This window comes from Eschrichtius robustus, chromosome 2 (genome assembly GCF_028021215.1).
Source record: "Eschrichtius robustus isolate mEscRob2 chromosome 2, mEscRob2.pri, whole genome shotgun sequence".
In the NCBI taxonomy this organism is placed as follows: domain Eukaryota; kingdom Metazoa; phylum Chordata; class Mammalia; order Artiodactyla; family Eschrichtiidae; genus Eschrichtius; species Eschrichtius robustus.
In genome coordinates this window covers 169,247,375-169,267,800 of record NC_090825.1, presented here as the reverse complement: position 1 = coordinate 169,267,800, position 20,426 = coordinate 169,247,375, and the positions used below count along the sequence as shown (strand labels likewise).

The 20,426-nt window shown below is 42.0% G+C and overlaps 1 pseudogene; it reads right to left on the bottom strand.

Moving 5' to 3' along the window:
• Positions 1–610: 610 nt before the first annotated feature.
• On the bottom strand, positions 611–20,426 carry LOC137759053 (zinc finger protein 627-like; annotated as a pseudogene).

Below are 20,426 nucleotides of genomic sequence, written 5' to 3'. Positions count from 1 at the left end.
CCTGGTGGCGCAGTGGTTGAGAATCTGCCTGCTAATGCAGGGGACATGGGTTCGAGCCCTGGTCTGGGAAGATCCCACATGCCGCGGCGCAACTAAGCCCGTGAGCCACAACTACTGAGCCTGCGCGTCTGGAGCCTGTGCTCCGCAACAAGAGAGGCCGCGATAGTGAGAGGCCCGCACACCGCCATGAAGAGTGGCCCCCACTTGCCACAACCAGAGAAAGCCCTCGCACAGAAACGAAGACCCAACACAGCCAAAAATAAATAAATAAATTAAAAAACAAAAACAAAAACAAAAAACTCTCAGCAAACTAAGAATTGAAGGAAAACTTCCTCAACCTGATAAAGGACAGCTATGAAAAACCTTCAGTTAACATAAAAAAAAAAAAAAAAAAGAGGCTTAGCAAACATATTTAAATTTTTATAATTCTTTCATATTGAAAATTTTCTTACGCTTTATACATAGATTAATTTCCAGCAAGTTTTCTAATGTTACCCACATTTTTTTTTCTTTTCCATGAGAGTTTTAACATGTAGGGATGGGGTCAAATGAAGTCTTTCCCACGTTGTTTACATTCAAGAGTATTTATCCAGTGACTCCTTTCATGCCTTCAGGATGAACTGGGATGACTAAAGTCTTTCCCACATTCTTCACATCTGTATGGTTTCTCTCCAGTGTGCAGTCTCATATGTCTTTGAAAGTTTGTGTGATAAATGAAAGCTTTCCCACATTTATCACATTTAAAGGGTTTCTTTCAGGACTTCCCTGGTGGCACAGTGGTTAAGAATCCACCTGCCAATGCAGGGGACACGGGTTCGAGCCCTGGTCCGGGAAGATCCCACCTGCTGCGGAGCAACTAAGCCCGTGTGACACAACTACTGAACCTGCGCTCTAGAGCCTGCAAGCCACAGCTACTGAAGCCCACGCACCTAGAGCCCATGCTCCGCAACAAGAGAAGCCACTGCAATGAGAAACTCGTGCACCGCAACAAAGAGTAGCCCCTGCTCGCCACAACTAGAGAAAGCCCACGTGCAGCAACAAACACCCAACGCAGCCAAAAATAAAAGAATAAAAATGTTTAAAAAAATAAATAAATAAAATAAAGGGTTCCTCTCTAGTATGAATTCTTTCATGTACTTGCACATAACTGGAACAACTGAAGCCTTTACCACATATTTTACATTCATAGGGTTTCTCTCCAGTGTGTCTCCTTTCATGTATTTGAAATGAACTGGGAGAAAAGAATGTTTTCTCACATTCCTTACATTTATAAGGTCCATCTCCAGTGTGAATGATCATGTATGCTCAGAAGCTAGAAAGAGGAAGAAAGGCTTTTCCACACTGCTTACATTCATAGCGTTTCTCTCCTTTGTGAGTCCTCTCGTGTGTATGTAAGGAACTCTGGTATCTGTAGGCTTTCCCACATGCCTTACATTGATAGGGTTTCTCTCCAGTATGAATTCTTCCATGTCTTTGAAGAGAACTGGGGCAACTGAATGCTTTGGTACATGTTTTACATTCATATGGTTTCTCGCCACTGTGATTTCTTTCATGTATTTTGAAACCTCAAAGGGAAATATAAGCCTTACCACATTGCTTACATTCATAGAACTGCTCTACTGTGCCAGTTCTGTCATGTGTTTGATATCTATAGGCTCTTCCAGAGTGTTTACACTGATAGGGTTTCTCTTCAGTGTGAGTTCTTTCATGCACTCAAAGTGTAACTGGAACAACTGAGGGCTTTCCCACGTTCCTTACATTTATAAGGAGCACCTCCAGTATGCGTTATCACGTGTCTTCAAAGGGTTTTGAGACACATAATAAAAGCTTTCCCACAGTCTTTACATTTATACATTTTCTCTCCATTGTGATTTTTCATGTTTTTTAAAACACTGCAGATAACTAAAGGCTTTCCCACATGCCTTACATTTATATGTCTTCTTTCCATATTTCTCATACTCATATGGTTTGTGTTCAGTGTGACATCTCATATGTCTATTAAGGGATGAATGACACGTAAAAATTTTTTCACATGCACCGTATTCATGTGGTTTTACTTCAGTAGTTTTCTTGTTCAGACTGAGATTTGGAATAAGGCTGAAGATTTCTCCACATGGACCACCCTCTTTATTTTCACAGAGTGCCTCAACCATATGACTTCTGTAAATAATGAGAAACACACTGTTAATTATTTCTTTATTAATGATTTTATACTTATATTTATTATGATTTATAGGGATAGTGTAGAGTTTCTCCCTCACCTGAATTGTTTGAAATTGAATATACTGAATGCTCTGCAAGAGGACTTCACCCTTGAAACTATTTAAACAGTAACATTCATACGTAGGGTTTACTAATACTGTTTCCAAGAGAAATATTTTGCAAACACTGAACAACTATGTCACATTTCAGACAGTATTTTGGGGGAAATTTTTCTTTCTTTCTTTTTTTTTTTGAAAATTTTCTAATAAATACATTTAAAGCAGGGATTATTTGTTGTTTGCTTCTATTTATTTATTTATTTATTTAACATCTTTATTGGAGTATAATTGCTTTACAATGGTGTGTTAGTTTCTGTGTTTACTTCTTTTTAAATTTTCATAACATACTAGGATGCTCACATGAGACACTGCTTCTCATTGTGAGTTCAACTCAGCTTAGTTTTCTCTCCTGGTTTTTGTACTGATCTTCAATGACATGATCTTCCCATGTTTTTCCTAAAATGTAGACCCAGAATAATTCCAAAGTATTAGAAGTTACAGAAAAACTATTAGAGTCTAGGTCCATGCCTAGAGCTGTGACCATGTCTAGTTTACTTACCAACATTCTTCCTTTTCCATGTTCCACATCTTGGAAAAATGTCGGTGGGCAAGAAAAACTCATTCTCAAACTGACAAAGTGAAGGAATGTTGTCATCCTTACCTACTGAGGCCAGGTTCCAGAAGATTTCCCGCATCACATCTCTGTAGTTTCTGTGAAGGATCCAGTAAAGCCCACTCTTCCAGGGTGAAGTTCACAGCCACATCCTCAAAAGCTACTGAGTCCTAAAAATATCCCAAATAAGTGTACAGTCAGATGTGTGACACTGACAGCACTAGACATCTATACTCCATTTATAGGAGGGTTATGTATGAGTCTGTCTTCTCCAAACATTTATCTATGACTTTTATCTAACTATGATCATCAAAAGCTTACTCTCTGTCCACACTTACCCCTTCGTAAGTTTTTTGGGTTTTTTTTCCCACCATGCTGTGTGGCACACAGGATCTTAGTTCCTCGACCAGGGATCAAACCCGGGCCCCCTGCAGTGGAAGCACAGAGTCCTAACCTCTGGACCAACAGGGAAGTCCTATTCCTTTGTTAAGTTTAATGGCATCATGAACACATACAAATTATTTACACATTTTTACTGTGATCACATTACATCTCATTTCTCTCTAATGGCATGGTGTGCAGCATGTTGGGAAATGGTTGGGAAATGCTATAGGAATGAAACAAATATTATCATTTTAAGACCACTAATTCCTTGTGAGAAAGATTCTTTCATCTTCTTCCTTATCACCCCACCATTCACAGCACTCCATGAGGCAAAGGGTCAAATCTGCATGAGGTTTCAATAAATAAAAACACAGTGAAGAACTGGAAGCTTTTTCTTCTAGTCCCATTACCCAACATGAGAGTCCAGGAGGCCTGTAGAAATCAAACTTGTAACAAAGCCCAGCTGGTCACACTGTCCTAAAGTCCTCCAGGCCATTAGAAGTAATCAGAGGCAGCTGCCTGAATGTAAATATTCCTGTGGGGAAGTGTTGCTTTTAACTTGTGTAATATTTGTCACAGACACAATTCTTCACTTTTTCCCCTGATTTGATAGGTTAAAACATTATTTGAAACTTAGAGCTCAGACATGAGGAAGAGGCATGACAACTTAGAATGAAAGAATCCCTGAACTCATGTGCCTTGGGGCTGCTTCCAGCCATTTTTTAGAATAGCTAATGAGACGATGTACCAAAAGGTCTCTTTCCAGTCAATCCTGAACGGTGCATCCTGGTCCTTGCTGCACTTGAGGAACAGGTTAAGAGCTGCAGATTGCAAGTTCACTGAAGTCCACATGGCTTGATGGTAAATTAGCCCATGATTATAAAATATGTAAAAATGTCAGCAGTGCTTTCCTCCAAAAGAATATAAAATCTCCATTCTCCAATTTCAGGAAAGCTATTCCCAACCAGCTAATGTAGATGGTGTCCTGCTAACTTCCAGTCTGGAATTTAGGGAACTTAGAATATGTCATTCTCGGTCTCACAAGAAGAAAATGAAAAATCTTGAGATGAACAACTCTTCTTAGATCCATGAGTGCACTGAGGTCAAAAGGCAAGCCAGTGTCTCCAGAATTGGGAAAGAGAAAAGGAAGATGGAATTTTGAAACGTGCCCCAAATATTCTGTTCCTAATAAAGCCTATACTGACAAAAAAGTCTATTTATTTATTAGACCAGAATCTAATACAAAGACAAAAAAGAACAAAAAATACAGAATACAACATCCATGAACCCCAGGACAATGTTCTTGAACAGAATGTTTAAAATACACATAATGCTAATACATGAAGGAAAAAACAGAAAGAAACAGAAAAAATAAGTGAATTAATAAACACCAAAATTTTGGACTTCCCTGTTGGTGCAGTGGTTAAGAAACTGCCTGCCAGTGCAGGGGACACGGGTTTGAGCCCTGGTCTGGGAAGATCCCCCATGCAACGGAGCAACTAAGCCCGTGTGTCACAACTACTGAGCCTGCGCTCTAGAGCCCGCGAACCACAACTACTGAAACCCGGGGGCCTAGAGCCCGTGCTCCACAAGAGAAGCCACTGCAATGAGAAGCCCGTGCACTGCAACGAAGAGTAGTCCCACCCCCCCAACTAGAGAAAGCTTGCACTCAGCAACAAAGACCCAACACAGCCAAAAAATAATAAATAAATAAATAAATAAATAAATAATAAATAAATAAATAAACCCAGAAAAAAAAAACACCACCAAAATTTCCTAAAATTAATGACAGACTGCAAACTGTAGATACAGGAACACTAAATATGAAAACATCAGAAGTGCACACCCAAGTACAGTTGACCCTTGAACAACATGGGTGTGAACTGTATGGGTCCACCTATATGTGTATTTTTTCAATAAATATACAGTCAACCCTCCATACTTATGGATGTGGATCCCACGAATACGGAAGGCCAACTATGGGACTTGAGCATCCATGGATTTCAGTATCCGTGGCAGATTCTGGAACCAATCCCTCAAGGGCACCAAGGGACTACTATATATCATAGTCAAACTAGTGAAAAATCAAAGACAAAAAGAATATATTGAAAGAAGCCAGAGGGGAAAACACTTCTTAGGTACAGAGAAACAAAAATTTGAATTAATCAGACTTCTTTTCAGACATTGTGCAAACAAGAACAGAATGGCACAAAATATTTAAAGTTTTGAAATTAAAAAAAACACTCCTAGAATTTTTAAAAATTAATTAATTAATTTTTGGCTGTGTTGGGTCTTCATTGCTATGCGTGGGCTTTCTCTAGTTCTGGCCAGTGGGGGCTACTCTTCGTTGCGGTGCACAGGCTTCTCATTGTGGTCGTTTCTCTTGTTGCGGAGCACAGGCTCTAGGTGCATGGGCTTCAGTAGTTGTGGCAAGCAGGCTCAGTAGTTGTGGCTCGCAGGCTCTAGAGTGCAGGCTCAGTAGCTGTGGCACACTGGCTTAGTTGCTCCGTGGCATGTGGGATCTTCCCAGACCAGGGCTCGAACCCGTGTCCTCTGCATTGGCAGGCAGATTCTTAACCACTGCGCCACCAGGGAAGCCCACTCTCCTAGAATTGTGTTAAGCAAAATCATTCTTCAAAAATAAAGAAGAAATAAGGGGAACTTCTCTGGTGGTCCAGTGGCTAAGACTCCATGCTCCCAATGCAGGGGGTCTGGGTTTGATCCCTGGTCAGGGAACTAGATCCCACATGCTGCAACTAAGAGTTTGTATGCCGCAACTAAAGATCCCGTATGCTGCAATGAAGATCCCATGTGCCGCAACTAAGAACCGACGCAGCCAAGTAAATAAATATTTTTTAAAAAAGAAGAAATAAGGACCTTCTGAGACAAAAATTGAGGGAATTTGTCATTAGTACACCTACTTTGAATGAATGTTCAAAAATTCATCAGAAAAAATGTAAATGACAACAGTGGAGGATTATAAAAGGAATAAAGGATGGTAAAATATCTTTGATATTTACTGTCATTAATGTAACAGATGGTACTTTGTTCAAAATAATATTAGCAACAATGTATTTGGTAATAATAAGCTAATAGATAAATGAAATAAATGACAGCAATATGACAAGGGATAGGGAAGGGGGAATTGGGAGTAGTGTGGTACGAGGTACTTGTACAACCAGTGAAGTGGTATAATAGTACAGACATACCTTGAAGTTATTTTGGGCTTGGTTCCAGACCACCGTGGTAAAGTGAATATTGCAATGAAGCCACTCACATGAATTTTTTGGTTTCCCAGTGCATATAAAAGTTATATAGGGCTTCCCTGGTGGCGCAGTGGTTGAGAATCTGCCTGCCAATGCAGGGGACGCGGGTTCGAGCCCTGGTCTGGGAAGATCCCACGTGCTGTGGAGCAACTAGGCCCGTGAGCCACAATTACTGAGCCTGCGCGTCTGGAGCCTGTGCTCCACAACAAGAGAGGCCGTGACAGTGAGAGGCCCGCGCACCGCAATGAAGAGTGGCCCCCACTTGCCACAACTAGAGAAAGCCCTCGCACAGAAACGAAGACCAAACACAGCCATAAGTAAATAAATAAATAAATAAATAAATAAATAAATAAATAAATTAAAAAAAAAAGTTATATAAACACTATACTGTAGGGAATTCCCTGGTGGTCCAGTAGTTAGGACTTGGTGTTTTCACTGCCAAGGGCCCAGGTTTAATCCCTGGTCGGGTAACTAAGATCCCACAAGCTGCGTGGTGCAGCCAAACAACAAACAAACGAAAAACTATACTTCAATCTGTTAAGTTGCAATAACATTATGCCTAGAAAAAATGAACACACCTTAATTAAAGATAATGCTGTTAGAAAAATGGTGCCAATAGCTTGTCTGCCATAGGGTTGCTACAAATGCAATATCTGCAAAGTGCAATAAAGCAAAGCACAGTAAAATGAGGTATGCCTATACTTGACAGAGGATGTGGCTTAGTTGTAAATGTAAACTCAAACTCAAAGGCAACCACAAAAAATATTTTTTTAAAATGTGTTATTGATATACTAAGAGCAGATAAAAAAAAATGAATCATGTAAATTGCTCAATTAAAGCCAGAGAAGGCAGGAAAAAGGTGGAAGACAGAAAAAAAACAAGGACAAGGGACTTCCCTGGTGGCACAGTGGTTAAGAATCCACCTGCCAATGCAGGGGACACGGGTTTGAGCCCTGATCCGGGAAGATCCCACATGCCATGGAGCAACTAAGCCTGTGCTCTAGAGCCCGCGGGCCACAACTACTGAGCCTGTGTGCCACAACTACCGAAGCCCGCATGCCTAGAGCCGGTGCTCCACAACAAGAGAAGCCACCACAATGAGAAGCCTGCGCACCGAAATGAAGAGTAGCCCCCACTCGCCACAAGTAGAGAAAGCCCACGTGCAGAAGACCCAACACAGCCAAAAATAAATAAAAATTAAACAAACAAACAAACAAAAACAAGGGCAAGAAAGAGAAAACAGTAAAAGGTGTGGTAAATATTCATCTGACCTGATCAACAACTTTAATCATCAATGTTCTCAATACAGTTGAAAGACAGATACAGTAATATCAGATTTAAAAAATCACAGTTATATGTTGCCTATAAGAAACCCACTTTAGGGATTTCCCTCGTGGTCCAGTGGCTAAGACTCCATGCTCACAATGCAGGGGGCCCGGGTTTGATCCCTGGTCAGGGAGCTAGATCCCACATGCTGCAACTAAGAGTTTGCGGGCCACAACTAAAGATTCCACATGCTGCAACTAAAAGATTTCGCATGCCGCAACTAGAATATCTCACATGCTGCAACTAAAGACCCCACATCCCACAACTAAAGATCAAGCATGCTGCAATGAAGATCCCACGTGCTGTAACTAAGACCAGGCGCAGCCAAATAAATAAATAAATATTAAAAAAAAGAAACCCACTTTATTTTAAAAATTTATTTATTTTTAAAATATTTTATTTTTCATTATTTTTTATTTTTGGCTGCATTGGGTCTTCGTTGCTGTGCGTGGGCTTTCTCTAGCTGTGGTGAGCGGGGGCTGCTCTTCCTTGCAGTGTGTGGGCTCTAGGCATGCGGGCTTCAGTAATTGTGGCACGTGGGCTTAGTAGTTGTGGCTTGCAGGCTCTAGAGCGCAGGCTCAGTAGTTGCGGCGCACGGTCTTAGTTGCTCCGCGGCATGTGGGATCTTCCTGGACCAGGGCTCGAACCCGTGTCCCTTGCATTGGCAGGCGGATTCTTAACCACTGCGCCACCAAGGAAGCCCAAGCAACCCACTTCAAATATATAAAGACTCAGATGAAAGGTAAAGGAATGGAGGAAAATGTCCCACGCCAACACTAATGAAGGAAAGCTGGTGTAGGTGTATGAATTTCAGACAATGCAGATTTCTGACCAAGGAAAACTCACAGATGAAGAGGGCATTACATAAAGACAAGGGGGCCCATTCTCCATGAAGGCATAGCAATCCTTCATGTGTACATGCATAACAACAGAGGGGCATTAGAATGCATGGAGAAAGGAGCTGATAGAATGCAAGGAGAAACAGATGAATCCACTACTGTAGCGGAAGACTTCAATGCCCCCTTACCATGAATTATAAATTCCAGCAGGAGAAAATCAGGACAGTTAAACTGATCAGCACAATAAAACAACTGGATTTAACTGTGATCTATGGAATACTTAATGCAATAACAGCAGAATATACATTCTTCAGAAGTTCACATGGAACGTTCACCAAGATAGACTACATTTTGTAACACAGAACACACCTTAACAAACTGAAAGGAAAGAAACCATACGAAATATGCTCTCAGTCCACAATGACATATTCTAGAGATAAATGACAGGAAGATAGCTGGAAACCCCCAACATACATGGCAATTCAATAACAGAATTCTAATAATATATGGGATCACAGAAGAAGTCTTAAGAGAGACTATTTTGTGACTAAAGGAAATGAACATACACCTTATTAAAGGTTGTGGGATGCAGCATAACTAACGTAAAGAGGGAAGTTTAGGCTATCAAATAAATACACTAGAAAAACCCAAAGATCTATATTCAATAACGTAAGCATCTAACTGAGGAAGCAATAAAAATAACAGCAAATTAAAATGGGAGTAAGCAGAAGAAAAGAAACATTAAAAGTTAAAAGAGGAATCAATGTAATTATGGGAAAGCAATAGAGAAAATTAACAAAACCAAAAGCTGGTTCTTTGAAAGATTAATTTAATAAAATTGATAAACATCTAGTCAAGATTACCAGGCAAAGAGGGAAGAAATTATTAATATCAAAAATGAAAGGAGAGGGAAATAAAAAATGAAAAAAGATTTGATACAATCGAACATCCACTATGATAATAAACTAATAATAGAAGGGAACTCTCTGTTTTTTTTAAAAAAATCTACACAACACTTGTAGTTAATATCGTACTTAATGGTAAGAAACTGGATGCTTCACAGGGAATATAAGAACAGAGCAAGAAAGGATCTATCAAACAGTGTACTGGAAGCTCTGGCCAATGCAGTAAGACATGAAAAGAAAATAAAAGGTACATAGACTGGTAAGCAAGAAATAAGACTGTCTGTTCTATATGACATGATTTTCTATGTAAAACATCTGATAGCATCCACAACAAACAGACATAACTCTGGGAATTAATAAAAGTGTACAGCAAGGCTGAAGAATATAAATATCAATTGCTTTCCTATAAACACACAAAAAATGTATTCAACTGATCTTTGACGAAGAAGTAAAGGCAATTCAATGGACAAAAGAAAACCTTAAAAAAAATAGTGATGGAAATAACAGATAGCCACGTACAAAGCACACACACACTCACATATGTACACACAAAAGGAAGGTAAACACAAGCCTTTCACAAAAATTAACTCAAAATAGATCAGAGATCTAAATGTGAAATGCAAAAGTAAAAACTACTAGATATAACATAAGAGAAAATCTAGGTGACCTTGGCTGTAGTGATGACTTTTCAGATACAACACCAAAAAAACAAAAAATCCACAAAGAAAAAAAAAAAAGTTTTACTTCTTTAATATGAAAAACTTGTGTCCTGGGAAAGTGTTAAGACAGGTCACAGACAAGGTGAAAATCTTTGTAAATATCTGATAAATGACTGGTATTCAAAATATACAAAGAACTCTTAAACTCAACAGTAAAAACACCAACAACCCAGTTAAAAATGGGCTAAAGATCAGAACAGACACCTCACTAAAGAAAATATGCAAATGGGAAATAAGCAGTATGAAAACATGCTCAACATATGTTCTTGGAGAATTACCAAAAAAGAGGGAGAAAGAGATGTCCCTACACACTTATACATGGCTAAAATGAAAAGACTCAGAACACCAGATACAGCCAAGACGTGAAGCTGCAGGTAATCCTCATTCACTGCTGGTGGGAACAGAATTTGGTATGCCTACGTTGGAAGATAGGAATTTTATGTCAAAACTAATTATACTAATTATACTCTTATATAGTAAGATCCAGCAATCACACCTTGGTATTGACCTAAGTGAGCTGAAACCTTATATTTGCAAAAAACCTGCATATGAATGTTTGTATGCACTTTATTCATAATTGCAAGAGTTAGAGGTAAGCAAGTTATCCTTCAAGAGTCGAATGGATAAGCAATCAGTGGCATATCCATACGATAAAATATTGTTCAGTAAAAAAAAAGAGAAAGAAATGAGGTATCAAGCCATGAAAACACATGGAGGAAACACAAAAGCATATTGCTAAGTGAAAGAAGCCAACTGACAAGGCTATATACTGTATGATTTCAAATGTAAGACATTCTGAAAAAGACAAAATTACAAGCTAGTAAAAAGATCTTTGGTTGATAAGGATTTGGGGGTTGGAGGGAGAAACGGATGAACCAACAGGTGGAGTTTAAGGGATTTGACGGAAATGAAACTACTCTATATACTACAGAAATGATGGATATATGCCATTAAACGTTTGCAACCCCACAGAGCATATAACACAAATAGTCAAGAATAATGTAAACTGTGGACTTTAACACACGAATATGGGTTCAGTAATTGTAACAAATGTACTGTAGTAATACAAGATGTAAAAAGTAGTGCAAACTGTGTGGATGCAGAGGGGTTATTTTTCTACTAAGGAAAAGAAGAATTACAGGACTACAATATTCAATAGATAAAGGAATCCAAAGGAAAGAAAAGCACATATTTGAATCAGCTGAGATAAGCACACCGCTTCCCTACAGTTCAAAACGAAAACCCACATTCAGAAAGTTAAACATGTTCTTAAAATTGTGGTCCAGACACTCCCGACTGAGATAGAACCCCTAGAAGTGAGTCTGTCCCTGGTGAAGAAGGGTAGGGACCCAAAAATAAAACTCTGGCAGCTGCACATACTCTTCTCTTGCCTGGCATACGGTATGCAAGCCCTTCCTCCCCCAGGCTTCCATTCTCGCAAGTGAGGAATTTCTCAGCAGGTTCCGACCCAAATGAACTCCCAAATTCCTAAACACTTTGACAAGGAGACAGAACACCAACCTCCACAGACTACCCTGTGCACAAATTACACTGAATGCACCGACATTATGGATACAACACTCAAAAAAGTAATGTCTAAAAATGTCGAGGTCTAAAGGAACCACAACTACAACCCCCTCGCCCCCATGTGCACTTGCTTTCCCAGCTTTCTGGGGCTCTGTAGTTTCACTCCTTCCATGGTGGGTGTGACCAGGTAGGAGGTAGGCTCCCCAAGAAGAACCGACTGGACCTTCAAGTACTTCCCTTTGCAGCCTTAAGGAGGCATTAACTTGGGTCGCTGACCACAGTTCTCTACACCCCACTGGAGTTGTTTGGGACCTACTTTTATATTTTAAATGACACAAGCCCAGTGTTTGAACAATCCAGCAAAATCATTCAAACCCAGTATTTTTGCAGAAAGGAAGGAAGAAAATCATAAGGCACTTTTACTAGTTCAACCAGAAAACCCCAAATATCTATTTATTTATAAAAGAAGGCATCAGTTAATTATCATTTTCACGGTAATACATTGTTTTGTAAATAATTAACCACACTTGAACACTTCTGATTTTCAAGTCTAAGCCCTGGAATTCCTATTGAAATCATCCAAAAAGAAAGTACGCACCTCAGAAACTTACCACACATTCTCAGGGGAAGAAAAAAGTGAAACCACAATCCTTTCTTTTTTTGAGAAAAGAAAGCATAAAGCGCTTTTATTGCAATAATAAAACTTGAAACTCAGATGTAGTGTAGGGGGTGGGGATAGGGGTGGAGGAGTAGGCAGCAGTTTCTCTCACCAGATCACTGCACCGGACAGCAAAAGGGTGAGGGGGGGGGGGGGAGGCGAAGCCAGGAAACTCTGAGATCAGCAGGGGGAGATGAGCATCAAAAAACAAGAGATGCTGAAGCTGTGATGACCAGCATCATTTTCTTAAGACAACACTCAGGGATTTGTCATGATGGCTGGGGATTCATGGGTGTTAAGTGTCTACAAACAGCAACTTCAATTTAACTTTCAATTAAAGTTCTTAAAATTTACAAGTGGAGCTTGGATAGCTATGAGATTACAAAAATCCTGAATATCCATTAGAAAAACCACAGGATGGAAAAAAAAAAAAAAAGCCAGGCCATGAAGAAGACTTCAGAGGTCCCTGCTAGCCCAGGGACAGACACCTGGAGTGTCCAGCATCTCAGTGAAAACGATCTGCTTTCAAAAGGCAGAGGGTTTAAGGGGAGGGTGAAGGTGGGGCAGTGGAGGCAAAGACTCTCCCCCTTCCCACTTTAGTGAAACCACAGTTCTTAACAAATGGAATGTAACCCTGGAATATTCTCTTTTGGCTTAAATTCACCTCTTTCTTGTCTCTTCGGAAATCTCTTATATTGTCTTTCAAGCTCTATAAATTAGATACATTTCACCTCTATTGAAAAAGAGAGACTTAAATAAGTGAATAAATCTTTTCAAGGTGACACACCCAGAGGGGGTAGTTCTTACAGGACAGTTCTCCCAGGAAAGTTCCAAAGAAGAACCTCATCAAAGGATTTCCCATAGGATGTCTGTCCCTTGAAAATAAACTTGGAGGAGAAAAGATTTCATACAACGAATTCCAGGTGGTTATTCTCTGCTTTCCTCTCACGTAAAATACCCACAGACAAAAAAAAAAAAAAAAAAAAAAAAAAGCCAACCATGGCTCAGGATAAGCCACTGTTAAGGATATACAGTTAAAATACTGGACCTCTTTGAAATGAACCCCGAAAATGGATAGTTGGTAATGCTGTTGTGAATCAGTGTGGGGAAGAGTGTTTTGGGAATGCGGGGAGCGATCTGGAAATTTAGGCATTTGTTGCCAGCTACTCTGGGGGGACAGCATCGTGGATTTGAAATCTTGCTTCCCAAACAGTTGGAAAACTCAGGAGGAAAGTTGTCCCCCTGTGTCAAAAAGGAGAGGCTGGGAACCCACAGACCACAGATCCTTCCACGCACGAACCCCTGGAGACCTAGTCAGTACTGTCCCCTGATGACCCTCCCCGTGGTCACCGCACAATCTGAGGAATACGCGGGGCTGCGGGCACAGAGCTGCCCAGAGAGGCCCCGGGGTCAGGGCCCCAGTCGCCGCGCGCAGTCACAGGACAGGACGCGCGGTGGCCCCGCTACCGGCCCCGCCCCCACGCTGCGAGCCGGAGGGAATGAGGTCTGAGCGGCGCCCGGGGGTGGACTCGGTCCGCAGACTCGGGAGTTGACCGCGGGGAGGCCCGGTCCCGCCACGGCCGGTTCCAACCAGCCTCTCCTCTCCGTCTCCGCACGCCAGGGGGCAGCACACTCACCATTTCTAGGTTTCCTGGGTCCCTCCTAACGACCAGTGCAGATCACAGCGCGACAGAGACTGTGGCAAAGGAACTAGCAACGGTGAAGGGCACAGAAGAGTCGACCCTGGGGTGGGCCAAAGCGAGTGGATACCACAAAGTCGGGAAGCTGTGTAGCACCACCCACCTGCCCCACCGGCGCCCCTGATTGGACAGACGTATGCCGCGCCCCTTGGAGAAAGCTTTGCTGTGCAGAACCCTCTGTGGCCTGTGGGGAGAGCCTGTCTCCACCTGGCACATTTGATTTTTTTTTTTTTTTTTTAATTTATCTATTTGGCTGCCTGGGGTCTTAGTGCCGCATGCGGGATCTTCCGTTGTGGCATGTGGGATCTTTCATTGCAGCTGCGTGGGCTCTGTGTTGCGGCGTGCGGGCTTCTCTCTAGTTGTGGTGCGGGGGCTCCAGAGCGTCTGGGCTCTGTAGTTGAAGCACGGGCTCTCTAGCTGTGGCATGCAGGCTCAGTTGCCGCGCAGCATGTGGGATCTTAGTTCCCGGACCAGGGATGGATCCCACGTCCCCTGCATTGGAAGGTGGATTCTTAACCACTGGACCACCAGGGAAGTGCGGGCACATTTGATTTTAAACCGAACTTTTATCTGGTCTGGGCTACTTTTGATTGTGGTAATATACATGCAATAAAAATTTACATTTTCATTATTTTTAAAGTATATGGGTAAATATTGTGAAATACATTAACATTGTGAAACCAACCTCCGGAACTATTTTCGTCTTCCAAAACCACAACTCCATACCCATTAGACAACAACTCCTCATTCTCCCTGTCACCCAGCCCCTGGCCAAAAACCATTCTACTTTTTGTCTTTATGAATTGACTATGCCAGGTAACTCATACAAGTGGAATCATACTGTGTTTCAACTTTTTTGACAGGCTGATTACACTTAGCATAATGTCCTCAAGGTTCATCCATGTTGTAGCAGGTGTCAGATTTGCTTTCTTTTAAAAGCCTAACAACACTCTGATGTGTGTATGTGCCTCATTTCTTTGATCCATTTAACCGTTGATGGATGCTTGAGTTACCTCCACCTTTTGGTTATTGGGAATAATGCTTAATTGATATACTGTATTCTTGTGTTAATCCAATAAACTCTTTAAATTTTTGCTTAACTTAGTGTGGAGTGCTTATTTGCCAGTGAATCCTATGAACCTGAAATGAAAGTAAAACTTTCAGTGAAACATGGTGCTTAACCCCTTTAGATTTTTCTTCTCTACAAAACTTTTGATCTTTCCATGAAATTTAAATGAAAGCCTTACCAGGTAGAGTATTCTTGGTTGTAGCTTTTTCTCTTCAGCACCTTAAATATATTGTGGCACTCCCTTCTGTCCTGCAGAGATTCTGCTGAAAAGTCAGCTGATAGCCTTATGGGAGTTGCCTTGTATGCAATTTAGAGCTTTGCCCTTACTGCTTTTAATATTCTCTTTATCTTTAATTTTCCCCATTTTAATTACAATATGTCTTGTGATCCTTTTTAGGTTAATCCTGTTTGGGACTCTCTGTGCTTCTTGAACCTGTAGGTCTGTTTCCTGCCCCAGTTTATGGACGTTTTCAGGTACTATGTCTTTAAATACATTTCTGCCCCCTTTTCACTCTCTTTTCCTTCTGGGACCCCTATAATGTGAACATTAGTATGCTGTATGTTGTATCTTATACTGTCCTTATTTTAAAAGATTTTTTTTTGTTTGTTTTCCTGTTCAGCTTGAGTAATCTCCACTGCTCTCTCTTCCAGTTTGCTGATCTGTTCCTCTGTATCAACTAAACTACTGTGCCTTCCTTCCAGTGTATTTTTTATTCCAGTTATTGTATTTTCAGCTCTTTTTGATTCTTTATATTTTTTTGCCTTTGTTAGAAAATTCTAACTTCTCACTGTGTTCACCCATTCTTCTCTGGAGTTTTTTGAGCATCATTATGATTATTACCTTGAACTTTTTATCAGGTAGATTGCTTATATGCACTTCACTTATTTCTACTTCTGGGGTTTTATTTTGCTCCTTCATTTGGAACATTTTCCTCCATTGCCGCATTTTGCCTAATTCACTGTTTTTATATCAATGAATTTGGTAGGTTGCTTATGTTTCCCAATCTTGGAGAAGTGGCCTTATGTAGAAGACATCCTGTGTTGCCCAGCAGCACACTCCCCTCTGGTCACTAGAGCTATAGGCTCTAGGTGTGCTATCCATGTGGGCTGCGTGGGTCTTTCTGTTTTAGTTGGATGACTACTATGGGAGCGTTGGTAGGTATGGCTGGCCCATGGTCTAGCTGGTTGCCAGGAAAGCTTGTGCAGAGAGGTTGACAGCTGCTGACGGTTGAGGTCAGGTCATGGCACATCCAGGGGAGTCTTGGTTCTGGCCCATTGGTGGGCAGGGCCAGGTCATGACAAGGCTGGCTTGGAGCCCATGGGTTCCGGGGGCTAGTGCTGGCCCACTGGTTTGTGGACCCATGTCCTGGGTTGCCTGGCTGCAGGGTCAGTGTTCTTGGAGCTAGTGTCGGCCTGAAGGTGGATGGGGCTATGGCACAGAGGAGGGGTCCTGGGGCTGGTGTCAGCCTGCTAGTGGTTGGTGCTGGTTCCTGAAACAGCTGGCTGCATGGTCCAGGGAGTCCCAGAGAAGGTCTTGGCCTTCCAGTGAGTGGGGCCATGGCCCAGGGAAACCCAGAGTGGTACTAGCCTGCTGACTGTAGGCCAGGTCTTCACACAGCTGGCTGCAGTGGTCCTGGGGTTTGTGTCTGCCAATTGGTGGGTGTGGCCAGGGCTCAGGTTTTCCCAGTGCTGGTGCCCACCCTCTAGTGTGTGAAGTCAGGTCCTGGGGCTAGTGCCAGCCCACTGGTGGGTGGAGCCAGGTCCAGAAATCTCTGGCTGTGAGCCTGTAGGAATCCTGGTACTATTTCCAGTTCACGGGTGCATGAGACTGGGTCTTGGACCCTCTGGTGGGCAGGGTCAGGTCTCAGGGCAGCTGGAGGCTCAGGGAGTCTTAGAGCACCTGGCCTGCTGGTTGGTGGGGCTGTGTCCCTGCTTGGCTAGCTGCTTGGCCTGGGGTGTGCCAGGACTGGTGCCAACCAGCTGGTATGTGGGGCCAGGTCCTGGCACTAATAAGCTAGAGGGAGGATTCCAAAATGGTGTTCGCCAACACCAGTGTTCTCATGCTAATATGAGCCCACCAAAATGGCTGCTGCCAGCGCCTTGTCCCCAGCATGAGTCCCAATTGCCTCCTGCCTCTCTGGGAGACTCTCCTATGTCAGTAAGTGGGTCTGACCCAGGCTCCTTTCAAATTACTGTGTCTGCCCTGGGTCTTGGAGCATGTAAGATTTTGTGTAAGCCCTTTAAGAGTGGAGTCTCTCTTTCCCACAACCCTCTAGCTCTCCCCAAAGTAAGCCCCAATGACTTTCAAAGACAAATGTTCTGGGGGCTCTTCTTCCTGGTGCAGGTCCCCCGGGCTGGGGAGGCCAATGTGAGGATTGGACCCTTGCTCCTTGGGAAGAACCTCTGCAATTGTAATTATCTTCATGTTTGTGAGTCATCTATCTATGGGCATGGGTCTTGACTATACTGCATCTCTGCTCTTCCTACCCATTGCGTTGTGGTTTCTTCTTTATATCTTTAGTTTGTAGAAGATCTTTTTTGCTAGTCTTCAGGTTGTTCTCATCAATAGTTTCTCTGTAAATGCTTGTAATTTTGGTGTGCCCATGGGAGGAGGTGAATTCAGGGTCTTCCTACTCTGCCATCTTCACCACACCCCAAAAGTCATTGATTTGATGAAGTCCAAACTACCTATTTTTTCCCCCTATTTTTGCTCCAGCACTGCTCCCCTCTGGGGCAAAAGTGCCAATACTGAGAGGGGGGAGAGCACACACTTAGAGGGAATGGAACCAAATTGAACTGGACCCTGAGGGTTTCTGCTCCAGCAACTTTGGACCTGATCCCACCCTGATAGGGCAGTGTTGGCTACTCAGCATAGGAGAAGCCCTTGCTCACACCCAGCTCTGGCTTCAGCCCCTCCATCTCTAGCCCCATTGCCCACCAAGGTGATAGCTGTCAGCACACTGTGAGGATGACATGATGAGATAAAACTAGTGGTCACTTCAGGTCCAGCTCTCAAACCAAAGCCACTGGGCACACAAGAATGTATAGGGACCTTCCCACACAAGACACACATTTAACCTTGGGATAAGTAACTGTTTCACCTAATTTCATAGAGACAGAGAAAGTTAAGCAAAATGAAAAGACAGAGGAATTTGTTTCAAACAAAAGGAAGGATAAAAATCATGTGATCATCTCAATGGAAGCATAAAAAGCATTTAATAAAATTCAACATCCATTCATGATAAAAACTTTCACCAGAGTTGGTATAGAAAGAAATATCTCAACATAATAAAGGCCATTTATGACAAACTCACAGTTAATATCAAACTCAGTGGTGAAAAGCTGAAACCTTTTCCTCTAAGATCAGGAACAAGACAAGGATGCTCACTCTCACTATTTTTATTCAACATAGTACTGGAAGTCCTTGCCACAAAAGTCAGAAAAGAAAAAGAAATAAAAGGCATCCACACTGAAAGGGAAGAAGTAAAACTGCTACTCTTTGCTGATGATATGATACTTTACCTAGAATACCCTAAAGTCTCCACCAAAAAACTATTAAAACTAAGAAATAAATTTGTAAAGTTGCAGGATTCAAGATTAATATACAGAAATTTGTTGCATTTCCATACACTAATAATGGAATATCAGAAAGAGAATTTAAGAAAACAATACCATTTACAATTGCATCAAAAAGAACAAAATACTTGAGAATATATTTAACCAAGGAGGTTAAAGACCTAGAGTCTGAAAATGATAAGACACTGATGAAGGAAATTGAAGACAATACAAATAAATGGAAAGATACCATAGGTTCAAGGATTGGAAGAATTAATATAGTTAAAATGTTCATACTATGGCAAGAAATCTACAAATTTAACGCAATCCCTATCAAAATACCCATGACACTTTCCATAGAACTAGAACAAATAATCCTAAAATTCACTAAAATTAATAAACTATTAATAGAATAAATGTCAAAATCTAAATGATCATCTCATTAGATGCAAAAAGCTATTAACAAAGTTCAGTATCCTTTGACAAGGAAAATGCAATAAACTATGACTAGAGGAGAATTTCCTCAACCTGAAATAAGGCATCATTAAAAAGCTCAGAGGTAACAACATACTTCACAGTGAGCCTGAACACCTTCTCTGTAAGATCAGAAACAAGACAAAGATGTCTGCTCTAACCAGTTCTATTTAACATTGTAACGGAAGTGCTACCAGGGAAATTAGGCAAGAATATGAAATAAAAGCATTCCAGATTTCATAGGATATATACACGTAACTCCTCAGGCAGACACACAAAATCATACAGATGTTGTCATGGCACATACAGGAGGACACACTCAGACACAGACACAAAATCCTCAGAGTCAATGGCTCAGACACACAGATGCCCCCATAGACACATGGATCCCAAGCCCTCTGCACTCCTCCCCAGTTTTCTTTCTCTGTTTAGGACTAATCACAATCAGATATGTTATAATTTTACTTAGATATCTTCTTTCTTCTCTACTAGAATGTCAGCTTTTAAGCACACAGGGATATTTCTTTGGCTTTGTTCACCACACCACCTACTAGTAGGGCACTCACGCTTCTATAATCACTTCCAGAAAAGCACCGGTCACAATGTGACCATTCCTCACTTTGCTTTCCCATTGGAAGCTCAGTGAGGGCGACAAAGGTTTCTGTGTCCTCACTCGGCCTCCATGTCCTCTGGGAGGTCTCCTCCGTACGGTATCCATCACCCCACAGGTCTCACCTGCGGACTGAGGTCGCTCCGGTCAGCCTCACAGGCCGTCCCCACCGAGCCCTTGATCACTGTCCCCTACTTGAACTTCCACTGATGGGGAGAGAGGCGGCCTCCAGACCTCGGACCCCAGGTTTCCCAGCCACAGAGAGAGCACTTTCTGGGACACTGGAAAGCACTGAAAGCTGTTGCAAGAGCACGTGGGGACATGGCTCGGCCCATTTCTGCCTCTCGAGAAACCTGGAGCTTGTCCTCCGATTAAGGAGGAGGCACCACCTCCTGAGCCTGCGCACTTCAGGGATCCCGGGCGTTTCGCGCGTCTTATTTGGAGACAGTGTCGCGTTGCATTCTAGAGTTTTGGGAAGCAAAGGGGCCTCAGCGGCGGAGGGTCTGGCTGAGATCACCAT